We start from the raw sequence: 17,850 nt of genomic DNA on the forward strand, positions 1-17,850 counted from the left end.
ACTAAGTAATTAATCTCCCATTTATTACAAGTAATTTAGGAAAGTCTAGTTTTGATTTTTTGATAATGCTTAAAGACACCATGAATGTAAACAGCTGAATATAAGATTTCCATCTATCTCGGGTTAACAATCAGTAGCACTTCATCATCTGTTATTTCTTCAGTAGTATGCTATAAATATAGTTAGCCTATTATCTGATTCTGTTAGAACATGAAGTTAAAAATGGCAAGAACATACTTTCTACCACTCTCCAAGCAAACACTTAACGCTGCTTTAATGTTGAAATAGATGCATTTTCTTCTGTATCTTGTTTAAATCTATATTTCCTTTGAGCAGAAGCTGATAGAATGAGTAGATGAATTAATTTAATATAGATGATGAACTGTTATTTATTGCTAAACCACATGGAAAATACATTAATGGTTCTAAGTTTTAACACTAAGATTGAAAATCTCATTTGTATTGATTTTTTTGTGATATTTGTTTCTTCATGTCGATAATATATAAATATACCTTATGGGTAAACAGCTGAAAAAAGGCTTTCAAACTATCTGGGGTTCACTGACATTACCACTTCTTCATATGCTTGTCCCCCAGCCCAGCATGAACAGCGGCCTGTTAGCTCAGTTGGTTAGAGCGTGGTGCTAATAACGCCAAGGTCACAGGTTCGATCCCTGTACAGGCCAAGTTTCTGTGTTAAATAAAAGATGCTTTTTCTTCTGTCTCTTTGTTATCTGTATATCTCTTTGGAGCAAGAGCTGCTAGAATCATTAGTTGAATCAATTTGATATAGATGTGGAATTATATATTAATGTTAAAGTGCCTTGAACATCCATTAATGGTTGTAAGTTCTAACACTAAGTAACTAAATCTCTCATTTATTACAAGCATTTTCTTCTGTCTGATGTTTATCTCTATATTTCCTTTGAGCAGAAGCTGATAGAATGAGTAGATGAATTAATTTAATATAGATGATGAACTGTTATTTATTGCTAAACCACATGGAAAATACATTAATGGTTCTAAGTTTTAACACTAAGATTGAAAATCTCATTTGTATTGATTTTTTTGTGATATTTGTTTCTTCATGTCGATAATATATAAATATACCTTCTGGGTAAACAGCTGAAAATAAGCTTTCAAACTATCTGGGGTTCACTGACATTAGCAATTCTTCATATGCTTGTCCCCCAGCCCAGCACGAGCGGTGGCCTGTTAGCTCAGTTGGTTAGAGCGTGGTGCTAATAACGCCAAGGTCACAGGTTCGATCCCTGTACAGGCCAAGTTTCTGTGTTAAATAAAAGATGCTTTTTCTTCTGTCTCTTTGTTATCTGTATATCTCTTTGGAGCAAGAGCTGCTAGAATGATTAGTTGAATCAATTTGATATAGATGTGGAATTATATATTAATGTTAAAGTACCTTGAACATCCATTAATGGTTCAAAGTTCTAACACTAAGTAATTAATCTCCCATTTATTACAAGTAATTTAGGAAAGTCTAGTTTTGATTTTTTGATAATGCTTATAGACACCATGAATGTAAACAGCTGAATATAAGATTTCCATCTATCTCGGGTTAACAATCAGTAGCACTTCATCATCTGTTATTTCTTCAGTAGTATGCTATAAATATAGTAAGCCTATTATCTGATTCTGTTAGAACATGAAGTTAAAAATGCCAAGAACATACTTTCTACCACTCTCCAAGCAAACACTTAACGCTGCTTTAATGTTGAAATAAATGCATTTTCTTCTGTATCTTGTTTAAATCTATATTTCCTTTGAGCAGAAGCTGATAGAATGAGTAGATGAATTAATTTAATATAGATGATGAACTGTTATTTATTGCTAAACCACATGGAAAATACATTAATGGTTCTAAGTTTTAACACTAAGAATGAAAATCTCATTTGTATTGATTTTTTTGTGATATTTGTTTCTTCATGTCGATAATATATAAATATACCTTATGGGTAAACAGCTGAAAAAAGGCTTTCAAACTATCTGGGGTTCACTGACGTTACCACTTCTTCATATGCTTGTCCCCCAGCCCAGCATGAACTGCGGCCTGTTAGCTCAGTTGGTTAGAGCGTGGTGCTAATAACGCCAAGGTCACAGGTTCGATCCCTGTACAGGCCAAGTTTCTGTGTTAAAAAAAAGATGCTTTTTCTTGTGTCTCTTTGTTATCTGTATATCTCTTTGGAGCAAGAGCTGCTAGAATCATTAGTTGAATCAATTTGATATAGATGTGGAATTATATATTAATGTTAAAGTGCCTTGAACATCCATTAATGGTTGTAAGTTCTAACACTAAGTAACTAAATCTCTCATTTATTACAAGCATTTTCTTCTGTCTGATGTTTATCTCTATATTTCCTTTGAGCAGAAGCTGATAGAATGAGTAGATGAATTAATTTAATATAGATGATAAACTGTTATTTATTGCTAAACCACATAGAAAATACATTAATGGTTCTAAGTTTTAACACTAAGAATGAAAAGCTCATTTGTATTGATTTTTTTGTGATATTTGTTTCTTCATGTCGATAATATATAAATATACCTTATGGGTAAACAGCTGAAAATAAGCTTTCAAACTATCTGGGGTTCACTGACATTAGCAGTTCTGCATATGCTTGTCCCCCAGCACAGCACGAACGGCGGCCTGTTAGCTCAGTTGGTTAGAGCGTGGTGCTAATAACGCCAAGGTCACAGGTTCGATCCCTGTACAGGCCAAGTTTCTGTGTTAAAAAAAAGATGCTTTTTCTTGTGTCTCTTTGTTAACTGTATATCTCTTTGGAGCAAGAGCTGCTAGTAGTTGAATCAATTTGATATAGATGTGGAATTATATATTAATGTTAAAGTGCCTTGAACATCCATTAATGGTTGTAAGTTCTAACACTAAGTAACTAAATCTCTCATTTATTACAAGCATTTTCTTCTGTCTGATGTTTATCTCTATATTTCCTTTGAGCAGGAGCTGATAGAATGAGTAGATGAATTAATTTAATATAGATGATGAACTGTTATTTATTGCTAAACCACATGGAAAATACATTAATGGTTCTAAGTTTTAACACTAAGATTGAAAATCTCATTTGTATTGATTTTTTTGTGATATTTGTTTCTTCATGTCGATAATATATAAATATACCTTATGGGTAAACAGCTGAAAATAAGCTTTCAAACTATCTGGGGTTCACTGACATTAGCAATTCTTCATATGCTTGTCCCCCAGCCCAGCACGAGCGGCGGCCTGTTTGCTCAGTTGGTTAGAGCGTGGTGCTAATAACGCCAAGGTCACAGGTTCGATCCCTGTACAGGCCAAGTTTCTGTGTTAAATAAAAGATGCTTTTTCTTCTGTCTCTTTGTTATCTGTATATCTCTTTGGAGCAAGAGCTGCTAGAATCATTAGTTGAATCAATTTGATATAGATGTGGAATTATATATTAATGTTAAAGTGCCTTGAACATCCATTAATGGTTGTAAGTTCTAACACTAAGTAACTAAATCTCTCATTTATTACAAGCATTTTCTTCTGTCTGATGTTTATCTCTATATTTCCTTTGAGCAGGAGCTGATAGAATGAGTAGATGAATTAATTTAATATAGATGATGAACTGTTATTTATTGCTAAACCACATAGAACATACATTAATGGTTCTAAGTTTTAACACTAAGAATGAAAATCTCATTTGTATTGATTTTTTTGAGATATTTGTTTCTTCATGTCGATAATATATAAATATACCTTATGGGTAAACAGCTGAAAATAAGCTTTCAAACTATCTGGGGTTCACTGACATTAGCAGTTCTGCATATGCTTGTCCCCCAGCACAGCACGAACGGCGGCCTGTTAGCTCAGTTGGTTAGAGCGTGGTGCTAATAACGCCAAGGTCACAGGTTCGATCCCTGTACAGGGCAAGTTTCTGTGTTAAAAAAAAGATGCTTTTTCTTGTGTCTCTTTGTTAACTGTATATCTCTTTGGAGCAAGAGCTACTAGTAGTTGAATCAATTTGATATAGATGTGGAATTATATATTAATGTTAAAGTGCCTTGAACATCCATTAATGGTTGTAAGTTCTAACACTAAGTAACTAAATCTCTCATTTATTACAAGCATTTTCTTCTGTCTGATGTTTATCTCTATATTTCCTTTGAGCAGGAGCTGATAGAATGAGTAGATGAATTAATTTAATATAGATGATGAACTGTTATTTATTGCTAAACCACATGGAAAATACAAAAATTTTTCTAAGTTTTAACACTAAGATTGAAAATCTCATTTGTATTGATTTTTTGTGATATTTGTTTCTTCATGTCGATAATATATAAATATACCTTATGGGTAAACAGCTGAAAATAAGCTTTCAAACTATCTGGGGTTCACTGACATTAGCAATTCTTCATATGCTTGTCCCCCAGCCCAGCACGAGCGGCGGCCTGTTAGCTCAGTTGGTTAGAGCGTGGTGCTAATAACGCCAAGGTCACAGGTTCGATCCCTGTACAGGCCAAGTTTCTGTGTTAAATAAAAGATGCTTTTTCTTCTGTCTCTTTGTTATCTGTATATCTCTTTGGAGCAAGAGCTGCTAGAATCATTAGTTGAATCAATTTGATATAGATGTGGAATTATATATTAATGTTAAAGTGCCTTGAACATCCATTAATGGTTGTAAGTTCTAACACTAAGTAACTAAATCTCTCATTTATTACAAGCATTTTCTTCTGTCTGATGTTTATCTCTATATTTCCTTTGAGCAGGAGCTGATAGAATGAGTAGATGAATTAATTTAATATAGATGATGAACTGTTATTTATTGCTAAACCACATAGAACATACATTAATGGTTCTAAGTTTTAACACTAAGAATGAAAATCTCATTTGTATTGATTTTTTTGAGATATTTGTTTCTTCATGTCGATAATATATAAATATACCTTATGGGTAAACAGCTGAAAATAAGCTTTCAAACTATCTGGGGTTCACTGACATTAGCAGTTCTGCATATGCTTGTCCCCCAGCACAGCACGAACGGCGGCCTGTTAGCTCAGTTGGTTAGAGCGTGGTGCTAATAACGCCAAGGTCACAGGTTCGATCCCTGTACAGGGCAAGTTTCTGTGTTAAAAAAAAGATGCTTTTTCTTGTGTCTCTTTGTTAACTGTATATCTCTTTGGAGCAAGAGCTACTAGTAGTTGAATCAATTTGATATAGATGTGGAATTATATATTAATGTTAAAGTGCCTTGAACATCCATTAATGGTTGTAAGTTCTAACACTAAGTAACTAAATCTCTCATTTATTACAAGCATTTTCTTCTGTCTGATGTTTATCTCTATATTTCCTTTGAGCAGGAGCTGATAGAATGAGTAGATGAATTAATTTAATATAGATGATGAACTGTTATTTATTGCTAAACCACATGGAAAATACATTAATGGTTCTAAGTTTTAACTCTAAGATTGAAAATCTCATTTGTATTGATTTTTTTGTGATATTTGTTTCTTCATGTCGATAATATATAAATATACCTTATGGGTAAACAGCTGAAAATAAGCTTTCAAACTATCTGGGGTTCACTGACATTAGCAATTCTTCATATGCTTGTCCCCCAGCCCAGCACGAGCGGCGGCCTGTTAGCTCAGTTGGTTAGAGCGTGGTGCTAATAACGCCAAGGTCACAGGTTCGATCCCTGTACAGGCCAAGTTTCTGTGTTAAAAAAAAGATGCTTTTTCTTGTGTCTCTTTGTTAACTGTATATCTCTTTGGAGCAAGAGCTGCTAGTAGTTGAATCAATTTGATATAGATGTGGAATTATATATTAATGTTAAAGTGCCTTGAACATCCATTAATGGTTGTAAGTTCTAACACTAAGTAACTAAATCTCTCATTTATTACAAGCATTTTCTTCTGTCTGATGTTTATCTCTATATTTCCTTTGAGCAGGAGCTGATAGAATGAGTAGATGAATTAATTTAATATAGATGATGAACTGTTATTTATTGCTAAACCACATGGAAAATACATTAATGGTTCTAAGTTTTAACACTAAGATTGAAAATCTCATTTGTATTGATTTTTTTGTGATATTTGTTTCTTCATGTCGATAATATATAAATATACCTTATGGGTAAACAGCTGAAAATAAGCTTTCAAACTATCTGGGGTTCACTGACATTAGCAATTCTTCATATGCTTGTCCCCCAGCCCAGCACGAGCGGCGGCCTGTTAGCTCAGTTGGTTAGAGCGTGGTGCTAATAACGCCAAGGTCACAGGTTCGATCCCTGTACAGGCCAAGTTTCTGTGTTAAATAAAAGATGCTTTTTCTTCTGTCTCTTTGTTATCTGTATATCTCTTTGGAGCAAGAGCTGCTAGAATCATTAGTTGAATCAATTTGATATAGATGTGGAATTATATATTAATGTTAAAGTGCCTTGAACATCCATTAATGGTTGTAAGTTCTAACACTAAGTAACTAAATCTCTCATTTATTACAAGCATTTTCTTCTGTCTGATGTTTATCTCTATATTTCCTTTGAGCAGGAGCTGATAGAATGAGTAGATGAATTAATTTAATATAGATGATGAACTGTTATTTATTGCTAAACCACATAGAACATACATTAATGGTTCTAAGTTTTAACACTAAGAATGAAAATCTCATTTGTATTGATTTTTTTGAGATATTTGTTTCTTCATGTCGATAATATATAAATATACCTTATGGGTAAACAGCTGAAAATAAGCTTTCAAACTATCTGGGGTTCACTGACATTAGCAGTTCTGCATATGCTTGTCCCCCAGCACAGCACGAACGGCGGCCTGTTAGCTCAGTTGGTTAGAGCGTGGTGCTAATAACGCCAAGGTCACAGGTTCGATCCCTGTACAGGCCAAGTTTCTGTGTTAAAAAAAAGATGCTTTTTCTTGTGTCTCTTTGTTATCTGTATATCTCTTTGGAGCAAGAGCTGCTAGAATCATTAGTTGAATCAATTTGATATAGATGTGGAATTATATATTAATGTTAAAGTGCCTTGAACATCCATTAATGGTTGTAAGTTCTAACACTAAGTAACTAAATCTCTCATTTATTACAAGCATTTTCTTCTGTCTGATGTTTATCTCTATATTTCCTTTGAGCAGAAGCTGATAGAATGAGTAGATGAATTAATTTAATATAGATGATAAACTGTTATTTATTGCTAAACCACATAGAAAATACATTAATGGTTCTAAGTTTTAACACTAAGAATGAAAAGCTCATTTGTATTGATTTTTTTGTGATATTTGTTTCTTCATGTCGATAATATATAAATATACCTTATGGGTAAACAGCTGAAAATAAGCTTTCAAACTATCTGGGGTTCACTGACATTAGCAGTTCTGCATATGCTTGTCCCCCAGCACAGCACGAACGGCGGCCTGTTAGCTCAGTTGGTTAGAGCGTGGTGCTAATAACGCCAAGGTCACAGGTTCGATCCCTGTACAGGCCAAGTTTCTGTGTTAAAAAAAAGATGCTTTTTCTTGTGTCTCTTTGTTAACTGTATATCTCTTTGGAGCAAGAGCTGCTAGTAGTTGAATCAATTTGATATAGATGTGGAATTATATATTAATGTTAAAGTGCCTTGAACATCCATTAATGGTTGTAAGTTCTAACACTAAGTAACTAAATCTCTCATTTATTACAAGCATTTTCTTCTGTCTGATGTTTATCTCTATATTTCCTTTGAGCAGGAGCTGATAGAATGAGTAGATGAATTAATTTAATATAGATGATGAACTGTTATTTATTGCTAAACCACATGGAAAATACATTAATGGTTCTAAGTTTTAACACTAAGATTGAAAATCTCATTTGTATTGATTTTTTTGTGATATTTGTTTCTTCATGTCGATAATATATAAATATACCTTATGGGTAAACAGCTGAAAATAAGCTTTCAAACTATCTGGGGTTCACTGACATTAGCAATTCTTCATATGCTTGTCCCCCAGCCCAGCACGAGCGGCGGCCTGTTAGCTCAGTTGGTTAGAGCGTGGTGCTAATAACGCCAAGGTCACAGGTTCGATCCCTGTACAGGCCAAGTTTCTGTGTTAAATAAAAGATGCTTTTTCTTCTGTCTCTTTGTTATCTGTATATCTCTTTGGAGCAAGAGCTGCTAGAATCATTAGTTGAATCAATTTGATATAGATGTGGAATTATATATTAATGTTAAAGTGCCTTGAACATCCATTAATGGTTGTAAGTTCTAACACTAAGTAACTAAATCTCTCATTTATTACAAGCATTTTCTTCTGTCTGATGTTTATCTCTATATTTCCTTTGAGCAGGAGCTGATAGAATGAGTAGATGAATTAATTTAATATAGATGATGAACTGTTATTTATTGCTAAACCACATAGAACATACATTAATGGTTCTAAGTTTTAACACTAAGAATGAAAATCTCATTTTTATTGATTTTTTTGAGATATTTGTTTCTTCATGTCGATAATATATAAATATACCTTATGGGTAAACAGCTGAAAATAAGCTTTCAAACTATCTGGGGTTCACTGACATTAGCAGTTCTGCATATGCTTGTCCCCCAGCACAGCACGAACGGCGGCCTGTTAGCTCAGTTGGTTAGAGCGTGGTGCTAATAACGCCAAGGTCACAGGTTCGATCCCTGTACAGGGCAAGTTTCTGTGTTAAAAAAAAGATGCTTTTTCTTGTGTCTCTTTGTTAACTGTATATCTCTTTGGAGCAAGAGCTACTAGTAGTTGAATCAATTTGATATAGATGTGGAATTATATATTAATGTTAAAGTGCCTTGAACATCCATTAATGGTTGTAAGTTCTAACACTAAGTAACTAAATCTCTCATTTATTACAAGCATTTTCTTCTGTCTGATGTTTATCTCTATATTTCCTTTGAGCAGGAGCTGATAGAATGAGTAGATGAATTAATTTAATATAGATGATGAACTGTTATTTATTGCTAAACCACATGGAAAATACAAAAATTTTTCTAAGTTTTAACACTAAGATTGAAAATCTCATTTGTATTGATTTTTTGTGATATTTGTTTCTTCATGTCGATAATATATAAATATACCTTATGGGTAAACAGCTGAAAATAAGCTTTCAAACTATCTGGGGTTCACTGACATTAGCAATTCTTCATATGCTTGTCCCCCAGCCCAGCACGAGCGGCGGCCTGTTAGCTCAGTTGGTTAGAGCGTGGTGCTAATAACGCCAAGGTCACAGGTTCGATCCCTGTACAGGCCAAGTTTCTGTGTTAAATAAAAGATGCTTTTTCTTCTGTCTCTTTGTTATCTGTATATCTCTTTGGAGCAAGAGCTGCTAGAATCATTAGTTGAATCAATTTGATATAGATGTGGAATTATATATTAATGTTAAAGTGCCTTGAACATCCATTAATGGTTGTAAGTTCTAACACTAAGTAACTAAATCTCTCATTTATTACAAGCATTTTCTTCTGTCTGATGTTTATCTCTATATTTCCTTTGAGCAGGAGCTGATAGAATGAGTAGATGAATTAATTTAATATAGATGATGAACTGTTATTTATTGCTAAACCACATAGAACATACATTAATGGTTCTAAGTTTTAACACTAAGAATGAAAATCTCATTTGTATTGATTTTTTTGAGATATTTGTTTCTTCATGTCGATAATATATAAATATACCTTATGGGTAAACAGCTGAAAATAAGCTTTCAAACTATCTGGGGTTCACTGACATTAGCAGTTCTGCATATGCTTGTCCCCCAGCACAGCACGAACGGCGGCCTGTTAGCTCAGTTGGTTAGAGCGTGGTGCTAATAACGCCAAGGTCACAGGTTCGATCCCTGTACAGGGCAAGTTTCTGTGTTAAAAAAAAGATGCTTTTTCTTGTGTCTCTTTGTTAACTGTATATCTCTTTGGAGCAAGAGCTACTAGTAGTTGAATCAATTTGATATAGATGTGGAATTATATATTAATGTTAAAGTGCCTTGAACATCCATTAATGGTTGTAAGTTCTAACACTAAGTAACTAAATCTCTCATTTATTACAAGCATTTTCTTCTGTCTGATGTTTATCTCTATATTTCCTTTGAGCAGGAGCTGATAGAATGAGTAGATGAATTAATTTAATATAGATGATGAACTGTTATTTATTGCTAAACCACATGGAAAATACATTAATGGTTCTAAGTTTTAACTCTAAGATTGAAAATCTCATTTGTATTGATTTTTTTGTGATATTTGTTTCTTCATGTCGATAATATATAAATATACCTTATGGGTAAACAGCTGAAAATAAGCTTTCAAACTATCTGGGGTTCACTGACATTAGCAATTCTTCATATGCTTGTCCCCCAGCCCAGCACGAGCGGCGGCCTGTTAGCTCAGTTGGTTAGAGCGTGGTGCTAATAACGCCAAGGTCACAGGTTCGATCCCTGTACAGGCCAAGTTTCTGTGTTAAAAAAAAGATGCTTTTTCTTGTGTCTCTTTGTTAACTGTATATCTCTTTGGAGCAAGAGCTGCTAGTAGTTGAATCAATTTGATATAGATGTGGAATTATATATTAATGTTAAAGTGCCTTGAACATCCATTAATGGTTGTAAGTTCTAACACTAAGTAACTAAATCTCTCATTTATTACAAGCATTTTCTTCTGTCTGATGTTTATCTCTATATTTCCTTTGAGCAGGAGCTGATAGAATGAGTAGATGAATTAATTTAATATAGATGATGAACTGTTATTTATTGCTAAACCACATGGAAAATACATTAATGGTTCTAAGTTTTAACACTAAGATTGAAAATCTCATTTGTATTGATTTTTTTGTGATATTTGTTTCTTCATGTCGATAATATATAAATATACCTTATGGGTAAACAGCTGAAAATAAGCTTTCAAACTATCTGGGGTTCACTGACATTAGCAATTCTTCATATGCTTGTCCCCCAGCCCAGCACGAGCGGCGGCCTGTTAGCTCAGTTGGTTAGAGCGTGGTGCTAATAACGCCAAGGTCACAGGTTCGATCCCTGTACAGGCCAAGTTTCTGTGTTAAATAAAAGATGCTTTTTCTTCTGTCTCTTTGTTATCTGTATATCTCTTTGGAGCAAGAGCTGCTAGAATCATTAGTTGAATCAATTTGATATAGATGTGGAATTATATATTAATGTTAAAGTGCCTTGAACATCCATTAATGGTTGTAAGTTCTAACACTAAGTAACTAAATCTCTCATTTATTACAAGCATTTTCTTCTGTCTGATGTTTATCTCTATATTTCCTTTGAGCAGGAGCTGATAGAATGAGTAGATGAATTAATTTAATATAGATGATGAACTGTTATTTATTGCTAAACCACATGGAAAATACATTAATGGTTCTAAGTTTTAACACTAAGATTGAAAATCTCATTTGTATTGATTTTTTTGTGATATTTGTTTCTTCATGTCGATAATATATAAATATACCTTATGGGTAAACAGCTGAAAATAAGCTTTCAAACTATCTGGGGTTCACTGACATTAGCAATTCTTCATATGCTTGTCCCCCAGCCCAGCACGAGCGGCGGCCTGTTAGCTCAGTTGGTTAGAGCGTGGTGCTAATAACGCCAAGGTCACAGGTTCGATCCCTGTACAGGCCAAGTTTCTGTGTTAAATAAAAGATGCTTTTTCTTCTGTCTCTTTGTTATCTGTATATCTCTTTGGAGCAAGAGCTGCTAGAATCATTAGTTGAATCAATTTGATATAGATGTGGAATTATATATTAATGTTAAAGTGCCTTGAACATCCATTAATGGTTGTAAGTTCTAACACTAAGTAACTAAATCTCTCATTTATTACAAGCATTTTCTTCTGTCTGATGTTTATCTCTATATTTCCTTTGAGCAGGAGCTGATAGAATGAGTAGATGAATTAATTTAATATAGATGATGAACTGTTATTTATTGCTAAACCACATAGAACATACATTAATGGTTCTAAGTTTTAACACTAAGAATGAAAATCTCATTTGTATTGATTTTTTTGAGATATTTGTTTCTTCATGTCGATAATATATAAATATACCTTATGGGTAAACAGCTGAAAATAAGCTTTCAAACTATCTGGGGTTCACTGACATTAGCAGTTCTGCATATGCTTGTCCCCCAGCACAGCACGAACGGCGGCCTGTTAGCTCAGTTGGTTAGAGCGTGGTGCTAATAACGCCAAGGTCACAGGTTCGATCCCTGTACAGGCCAAGTTTCTGTGTTAAAAAAAAGATGCTTTTTCTTGTGTCTCTTTGTTATCTGTATATCTCTTTGGAGCAAGAGCTGCTAGAATCATTAGTTGAATCAATTTGATATAGATGTGGAATTATATATTAATGTTAAAGTGCCTTGAACATCCATTAATGGTTGTAAGTTCTAACACTAAGTAACTAAATCTCTCATTTATTACAAGCATTTTCTTCTGTCTGATGTTTATCTCTATATTTCCTTTGAGCAGAAGCTGATAGAATGAGTAGATGAATTAATTTAATATAGATGATAAACTGTTATTTATTGCTAAACCACATAGAAAATACATTAATGGTTCTAAGTTTTAACACTAAGAATGAAAAGCTCATTTGTATTGATTTTTTTGTGATATTTGTTTCTTCATGTCGATAATATATAAATATACCTTATGGGTAAACAGCTGAAAATAAGCTTTCAAACTATCTGGGGTTCACTGACATTAGCAGTTCTGCATATGCTTGTCCCCCAGCACAGCACGAACGGCGGCCTGTTAGCTCAGTTGGTTAGAGCGTGGTGCTAATAACGCCAAGGTCACAGGTTCGATCCCTGTACAGGCCAAGTTTCTGTGTTAAAAAAAAGATGCTTTTTCTTGTGTCTCTTTGTTAACTGTATATCTCTTTGGAGCAAGAGCTGCTAGTAGTTGAATCAATTTGATATAGATGTGGAATTATATATTAATGTTAAAGTGCCTTGAACATCCATTAATGGTTGTAAGTTCTAACACTAAGTAACTAAATCTCTCATTTATTACAAGCATTTTCTTCTGTCTGATGTTTATCTCTATATTTCCTTTGAGCAGGAGCTGATAGAATGAGTAGATGAATTAATTTAATATAGATGATGAACTGTTATTTATTGCTAAACCACATGGAAAATACATTAATGGTTCTAAGTTTTAACACTAAGATTGAAAATCTCATTTGTATTGATTTTTTTGTGATATTTGTTTCTTCATGTCGATAATATATAAATATACCTTATGGGTAAACAGCTGAAAATAAGCTTTCAAACTATCTGGGGTTCACTGACATTAGCAATTCTTCATATGCTTGTCCCCCAGCCCAGCACGAGCGGCGGCCTGTTAGCTCAGTTGGTTAGAGCGTGGTGCTAATAACGCCAAGGTCACAGGTTCGATCCCTGTACAGGCCAAGTTTCTGTGTTAAATAAAAGATGCTTTTTCTTCTGTCTCTTTGTTATCTGTATATCTCTTTGGAGCAAGAGCTGCTAGAATCATTAGTTGAATCAATTTGATATAGATGTGGAATTATATATTAATGTTAAAGTGCCTTGAACATCCATTAATGGTTGTAAGTTCTAACACTAAGTAACTAAATCTCTCATTTATTACAAGCATTTTCTTCTGTCTGATGTTTATCTCTATATTTCCTTTGAGCAGGAGCTGATAGAATGAGTAGATGAATTAATTTAATATAGATGATGAACTGTTATTTATTGCTAAACCACATAGAACATACATTAATGGTTCTAAGTTTTAACACTAAGAATGAAAATCTCATTTTTATTGATTTTTTTGAGATATTTGTTTCTTCATGTCGATAATATATAAATATACCTTATGGGTAAACAGCTGAAAATAAGCTTTCAAACTATCTGGGGTTCACTGACATTAGCAGTTCTGCATATGCTTGTCCCCCAGCACAGCACGAACGGCGGCCTGTTAGCTCAGTTGGTTAGAGCGTGGTGCTAATAACGCCAAGGTCACAGGTTCGATCCCTGTACAGGGCAAGTTTCTGTGTTAAAAAAAAGATGCTTTTTCTTGTGTCTCTTTGTTAACTGTATATCTCTTTGGAGCAAGAGCTACTAGTAGTTGAATCAATTTGATATAGATGTGGAATTATATATTAATGTTAAAGTGCCTTGAACATCCATTAATGGTTGTAAGTTCTAACACTAAGTAACTAAATCTCTCATTTATTACAAGCATTTTCTTCTGTCTGATGTTTATCTCTATATTTCCTTTGAGCAGGAGCTGATAGAATGAGTAGATGAATTAATTTAATATAGATGATGAACTGTTATTTATTGCTAAACCACATGGAAAATACAAAAATTTTTCTAAGTTTTAACACTAAGATTGAAAATCTCATTTGTATTGATTTTTTGTGATATTTGTTTCTTCATGTCGATAATATATAAATATACCTTATGGGTAAACAGCTGAAAATAAGCTTTCAAACTATCTGGGGTTCACTGACATTAGCAATTCTTCATATGCTTGTCCCCCAGCCCAGCACGAGCGGCGGCCTGTTAGCTCAGTTGGTTAGAGCGTGGTGCTAATAACGCCAAGGTCACAGGTTCGATCCCTGTACAGGCCAAGTTTCTGTGTTAAATAAAAGATGCTTTTTCTTCTGTCTCTTTGTTATCTGTATATCTCTTTGGAGCAAGAGCTGCTAGAATCATTAGTTGAATCAATTTGATATAGATGTGGAATTATATATTAATGTTAAAGTGCCTTGAACATCCATTAATGGTTGTAAGTTCTAACACTAAGTAACTAAATCTCTCATTTATTACAAGCATTTTCTTCTGTCTGATGTTTATCTCTATATTTCCTTTGAGCAGGAGCTGATAGAATGAGTAGATGAATTAATTTAATATAGATGATGAACTGTTATTTATTGCTAAACCACATAGAACATACATTAATGGTTCTAAGTTTTAACACTAAGAATGAAAATCTCATTTGTATTGATTTTTTTGAGATATTTGTTTCTTCATGTCGATAATATATAAATATACCTTATGGGTAAACAGCTGAAAATAAGCTTTCAAACTATCTGGGGTTCACTGACATTAGCAGTTCTGCATATGCTTGTCCCCCAGCACAGCACGAACGGCGGCCTGTTAGCTCAGTTGGTTAGAGCGTGGTGCTAATAACGCCAAGGTCACAGGTTCGATCCCTGTACAGGGCAAGTTTCTGTGTTAAAAAAAAGATGCTTTTTCTTGTGTCTCTTTGTTAACTGTATATCTCTTTGGAGCAAGAGCTACTAGTAGTTGAATCAATTTGATATAGATGTGGAATTATATATTAATGTTAAAGTGCCTTGAACATCCATTAATGGTTGTAAGTTCTAACACTAAGTAACTAAATCTCTCATTTATTACAAGCATTTTCTTCTGTCTGATGTTTATCTCTATATTTCCTTTGAGCAGGAGCTGATAGAATGAGTAGATGAATTAATTTAATATAGATGATGAACTGTTATTTATTGCTAAACCACATGGAAAATACATTAATGGTTCTAAGTTTTAACTCTAAGATTGAAAATCTCATTTGTATTGATTTTTTTGTGATATTTGTTTCTTCATGTCGATAATATATAAATATACCTTATGGGTAAACAGCTGAAAATAAGCTTTCAAACTATCTGGGGTTCACTGACATTAGCAATTCTTCATATGCTTGTCCCCCAGCCCAGCACGAGCGGCGGCCTGTTAGCTCAGTTGGTTAGAGCGTGGTGCTAATAACGCCAAGGTCACAGGTTCGATCCCTGTACAGGCCAAGTTTCTGTGTTAAAAAAAAGATGCTTTTTCTTGTGTCTCTTTGTTAACTGTATATCTCTTTGGAGCAAGAGCTGCTAGTAGTTGAATCAATTTGATATAGATGTGGAATTATATATTAATGTTAAAGTGCCTTGAACATCCATTAATGGTTGTAAGTTCTAACACTAAGTAACTAAATCTCTCATTTATTACAAGCATTTTCTTCTGTCTGATGTTTATCTCTATATTTCCTTTGAGCAGGAGCTGATAGAATGAGTAGATGAATTAATTTAATATAGATGATGAACTGTTATTTATTGCTAAACCACATGGAAAATACATTAATGGTTCTAAGTTTTAACACTAAGATTGAAAATCTCATTTGTATTGATTTTTTTGTGATATTTGTTTCTTCATGTCGATAATATATAAATATACCTTATGGGTAAACAGCTGAAAATAAGCTTTCAAACTATCTGGGGTTCACTGACATTAGCAATTCTTCATATGCTTGTCCCCCAGCCCAGCACGAGCGGCGGCCTGTTAGCTCAGTTGGTTAGAGCGTGGTGCTAATAACGCCAAGGTCACAGGTTCGATCCCTGTACAGGCCAAGTTTCTGTGTTAAATAAAAGATGCTTTTTCTTCTGTCTCTTTGTTATCTGTATATCTCTTTGGAGCAAGAGCTGCTAGAATCATTAGTTGAATCAATTTGATATAGATGTGGAATTATATATTAATGTTAAAGTGCCTTGAACATCCATTAATGGTTGTAAGTTCTAACACTAAGTAACTAAATCTCTCATTTATTACAAGCATTTTCTTCTGTCTGATGTTTATCTCTATATTTCCTTTGAGCAGGAGCTGATAGAATGAGTAGATGAATTAATTTAATATAGATGATGAACTGTTATTTATTGCTAAACCACATAGAACATACATTAATGGTTCTAAGTTTTAACACTAAGAATGAAAATCTCATTTGTATTGATTTTTTTGAGATATTTGTTTCTTCATGTCGATAATATATAAATATACCTTATGGGTAAACAGCTGAAAATAAGCTTTCAAACTATCTGGGGTTCACTGACATTAGCAGTTCTGCATATGCTTGTCCCCCAGCACAGCACGAACGGCGGCCTGTTAGCTCAGTTGGTTAGAGCGTGGTGCTAATAACGCCAAGGTCACAGGTTCGATCCCTGTACAGGGCAAGTTTCTGTGTTAAAAAAAAGATGCTTTTTCTTGTGTCTCTTTGTTAACTGTATATCTCTTTGGAGCAAGAGCTACTAGTAGTTGAATCAATTTGATATAGATGTGGAATTATATATTAATGTTAAAGTGCCTTGAACATCCATTAATGGTTGTAAGTTCTAACACTAAGTAACTAAATCTCTCATTTATTACAAGCATTTTCTTCTGTCTGATGTTTATCTCTATATTTCCTTTGAGCAGGAGCTGATAGAATGAGTAGATGAATTAATTTAATATAGATGATGAACTGTTATTTATTGCTAAACCACATGGAAAATACATTAATGGTTCTAAGTTTTAACACTAAGATTGAAAATCTCATTTGTATTGATTTTTTTGTGATATTTGTTTCTTCATGTCGATAATATATAAATATACCTTATGGGTAAACAGCTGAAAATAAGCTTTCAAACTATCTGGGGTTCACTGACATTAGCAATTCTTCATATGCTTGTCCCCCAGCCCAGCACGAGCGGCGGCCTGTTAGCTCAGTTGGTTAGAGCGTGGTGCTAATAACGCCAAGGTCACAGGTTCGATCCCTGTACAGGCCAAGTTTCTGTGTTAAATAAAAGATGCTTTTTCTTCTGTCTCTTTGTTATCTGTATATCTCTTTGGAGCAAGAGCTGCTAGAATCATTAGTTGAATCAATTTGATATAGATGTGGAATTATATATTAATGTTAAAGTGCCTTGAACATCCATTAATGGTTGTAAGTTCTAACACTAAGTAACTAAATCTCTCATTTATTACAAGCATTTTCTTCTGTCTGATGTTTATCTCTATATTTCCTTTGAGCAGGAGCTGATAGAATGAGTAGATGA

General features: G+C 33.8%; 21 non-coding genes across 21 annotated transcripts; all 21 read left to right on the plus strand.

The window, feature by feature from the left end:
- The first annotated feature begins 612 nt into the window (after window positions 1-612).
- On the plus strand, window positions 613-686 carry TRNAI-AAU (transfer RNA isoleucine (anticodon AAU)). The gene has a single exon. It is a non-coding gene; the product is annotated as a tRNA-Ile (tRNA).
- Window positions 687-1,209: 523 nt separating this feature from the next.
- Window positions 1,210-1,283, plus strand: TRNAI-AAU (transfer RNA isoleucine (anticodon AAU)). Its single transcript has one exon. It is a non-coding gene; the product is annotated as a tRNA-Ile (tRNA).
- Window positions 1,284-2,065: 782 nt separating this feature from the next.
- TRNAI-AAU (transfer RNA isoleucine (anticodon AAU)) lies at window positions 2,066-2,139 on the plus strand. Its single transcript has one exon. It is a non-coding gene; the product is annotated as a tRNA-Ile (tRNA).
- Window positions 2,140-2,662: 523 nt separating this feature from the next.
- TRNAI-AAU (transfer RNA isoleucine (anticodon AAU)) lies at window positions 2,663-2,736 on the plus strand. Its single transcript has one exon. It is a non-coding gene; the product is annotated as a tRNA-Ile (tRNA).
- Window positions 2,737-4,440: 1,704 nt separating this feature from the next.
- On the plus strand, window positions 4,441-4,514 carry TRNAI-AAU (transfer RNA isoleucine (anticodon AAU)). The gene has a single exon. It is a non-coding gene; the product is annotated as a tRNA-Ile (tRNA).
- Window positions 4,515-5,628: 1,114 nt separating this feature from the next.
- On the plus strand, window positions 5,629-5,702 carry TRNAI-AAU (transfer RNA isoleucine (anticodon AAU)). The gene has a single exon. It is a non-coding gene; the product is annotated as a tRNA-Ile (tRNA).
- A 517-nt stretch (window positions 5,703-6,219) lies between these two features.
- Window positions 6,220-6,293, plus strand: TRNAI-AAU (transfer RNA isoleucine (anticodon AAU)). Its single transcript has one exon. It is a non-coding gene; the product is annotated as a tRNA-Ile (tRNA).
- Window positions 6,294-6,816: 523 nt separating this feature from the next.
- On the plus strand, window positions 6,817-6,890 carry TRNAI-AAU (transfer RNA isoleucine (anticodon AAU)). The gene has a single exon. It is a non-coding gene; the product is annotated as a tRNA-Ile (tRNA).
- A 523-nt stretch (window positions 6,891-7,413) lies between these two features.
- Window positions 7,414-7,487, plus strand: TRNAI-AAU (transfer RNA isoleucine (anticodon AAU)). Its single transcript has one exon. It is a non-coding gene; the product is annotated as a tRNA-Ile (tRNA).
- A 517-nt stretch (window positions 7,488-8,004) lies between these two features.
- On the plus strand, window positions 8,005-8,078 carry TRNAI-AAU (transfer RNA isoleucine (anticodon AAU)). Its single transcript has one exon. It is a non-coding gene; the product is annotated as a tRNA-Ile (tRNA).
- Window positions 8,079-9,191: 1,113 nt separating this feature from the next.
- Window positions 9,192-9,265, plus strand: TRNAI-AAU (transfer RNA isoleucine (anticodon AAU)). The gene has a single exon. It is a non-coding gene; the product is annotated as a tRNA-Ile (tRNA).
- Window positions 9,266-10,379: 1,114 nt separating this feature from the next.
- On the plus strand, window positions 10,380-10,453 carry TRNAI-AAU (transfer RNA isoleucine (anticodon AAU)). The gene has a single exon. It is a non-coding gene; the product is annotated as a tRNA-Ile (tRNA).
- A 517-nt stretch (window positions 10,454-10,970) lies between these two features.
- On the plus strand, window positions 10,971-11,044 carry TRNAI-AAU (transfer RNA isoleucine (anticodon AAU)). The gene has a single exon. It is a non-coding gene; the product is annotated as a tRNA-Ile (tRNA).
- A 523-nt stretch (window positions 11,045-11,567) lies between these two features.
- Window positions 11,568-11,641, plus strand: TRNAI-AAU (transfer RNA isoleucine (anticodon AAU)). The gene has a single exon. It is a non-coding gene; the product is annotated as a tRNA-Ile (tRNA).
- A 523-nt stretch (window positions 11,642-12,164) lies between these two features.
- TRNAI-AAU (transfer RNA isoleucine (anticodon AAU)) lies at window positions 12,165-12,238 on the plus strand. Its single transcript has one exon. It is a non-coding gene; the product is annotated as a tRNA-Ile (tRNA).
- A 523-nt stretch (window positions 12,239-12,761) lies between these two features.
- Window positions 12,762-12,835, plus strand: TRNAI-AAU (transfer RNA isoleucine (anticodon AAU)). The gene has a single exon. It is a non-coding gene; the product is annotated as a tRNA-Ile (tRNA).
- A 517-nt stretch (window positions 12,836-13,352) lies between these two features.
- On the plus strand, window positions 13,353-13,426 carry TRNAI-AAU (transfer RNA isoleucine (anticodon AAU)). Its single transcript has one exon. It is a non-coding gene; the product is annotated as a tRNA-Ile (tRNA).
- Window positions 13,427-14,539: 1,113 nt separating this feature from the next.
- TRNAI-AAU (transfer RNA isoleucine (anticodon AAU)) lies at window positions 14,540-14,613 on the plus strand. Its single transcript has one exon. It is a non-coding gene; the product is annotated as a tRNA-Ile (tRNA).
- A 1,114-nt stretch (window positions 14,614-15,727) lies between these two features.
- TRNAI-AAU (transfer RNA isoleucine (anticodon AAU)) lies at window positions 15,728-15,801 on the plus strand. Its single transcript has one exon. It is a non-coding gene; the product is annotated as a tRNA-Ile (tRNA).
- Window positions 15,802-16,318: 517 nt separating this feature from the next.
- On the plus strand, window positions 16,319-16,392 carry TRNAI-AAU (transfer RNA isoleucine (anticodon AAU)). Its single transcript has one exon. It is a non-coding gene; the product is annotated as a tRNA-Ile (tRNA).
- Window positions 16,393-17,506: 1,114 nt separating this feature from the next.
- On the plus strand, window positions 17,507-17,580 carry TRNAI-AAU (transfer RNA isoleucine (anticodon AAU)). The gene has a single exon. It is a non-coding gene; the product is annotated as a tRNA-Ile (tRNA).
- Window positions 17,581-17,850: the final 270 nt, after the last annotated feature.

The sequence above is a fragment of the Triturus cristatus genome, chromosome 5_1 (genome assembly GCF_964204655.1).
Source record: "Triturus cristatus chromosome 5_1, aTriCri1.1, whole genome shotgun sequence".
NCBI classification, from domain to species: Eukaryota; Metazoa; Chordata; class Amphibia; order Caudata; family Salamandridae; genus Triturus; species Triturus cristatus.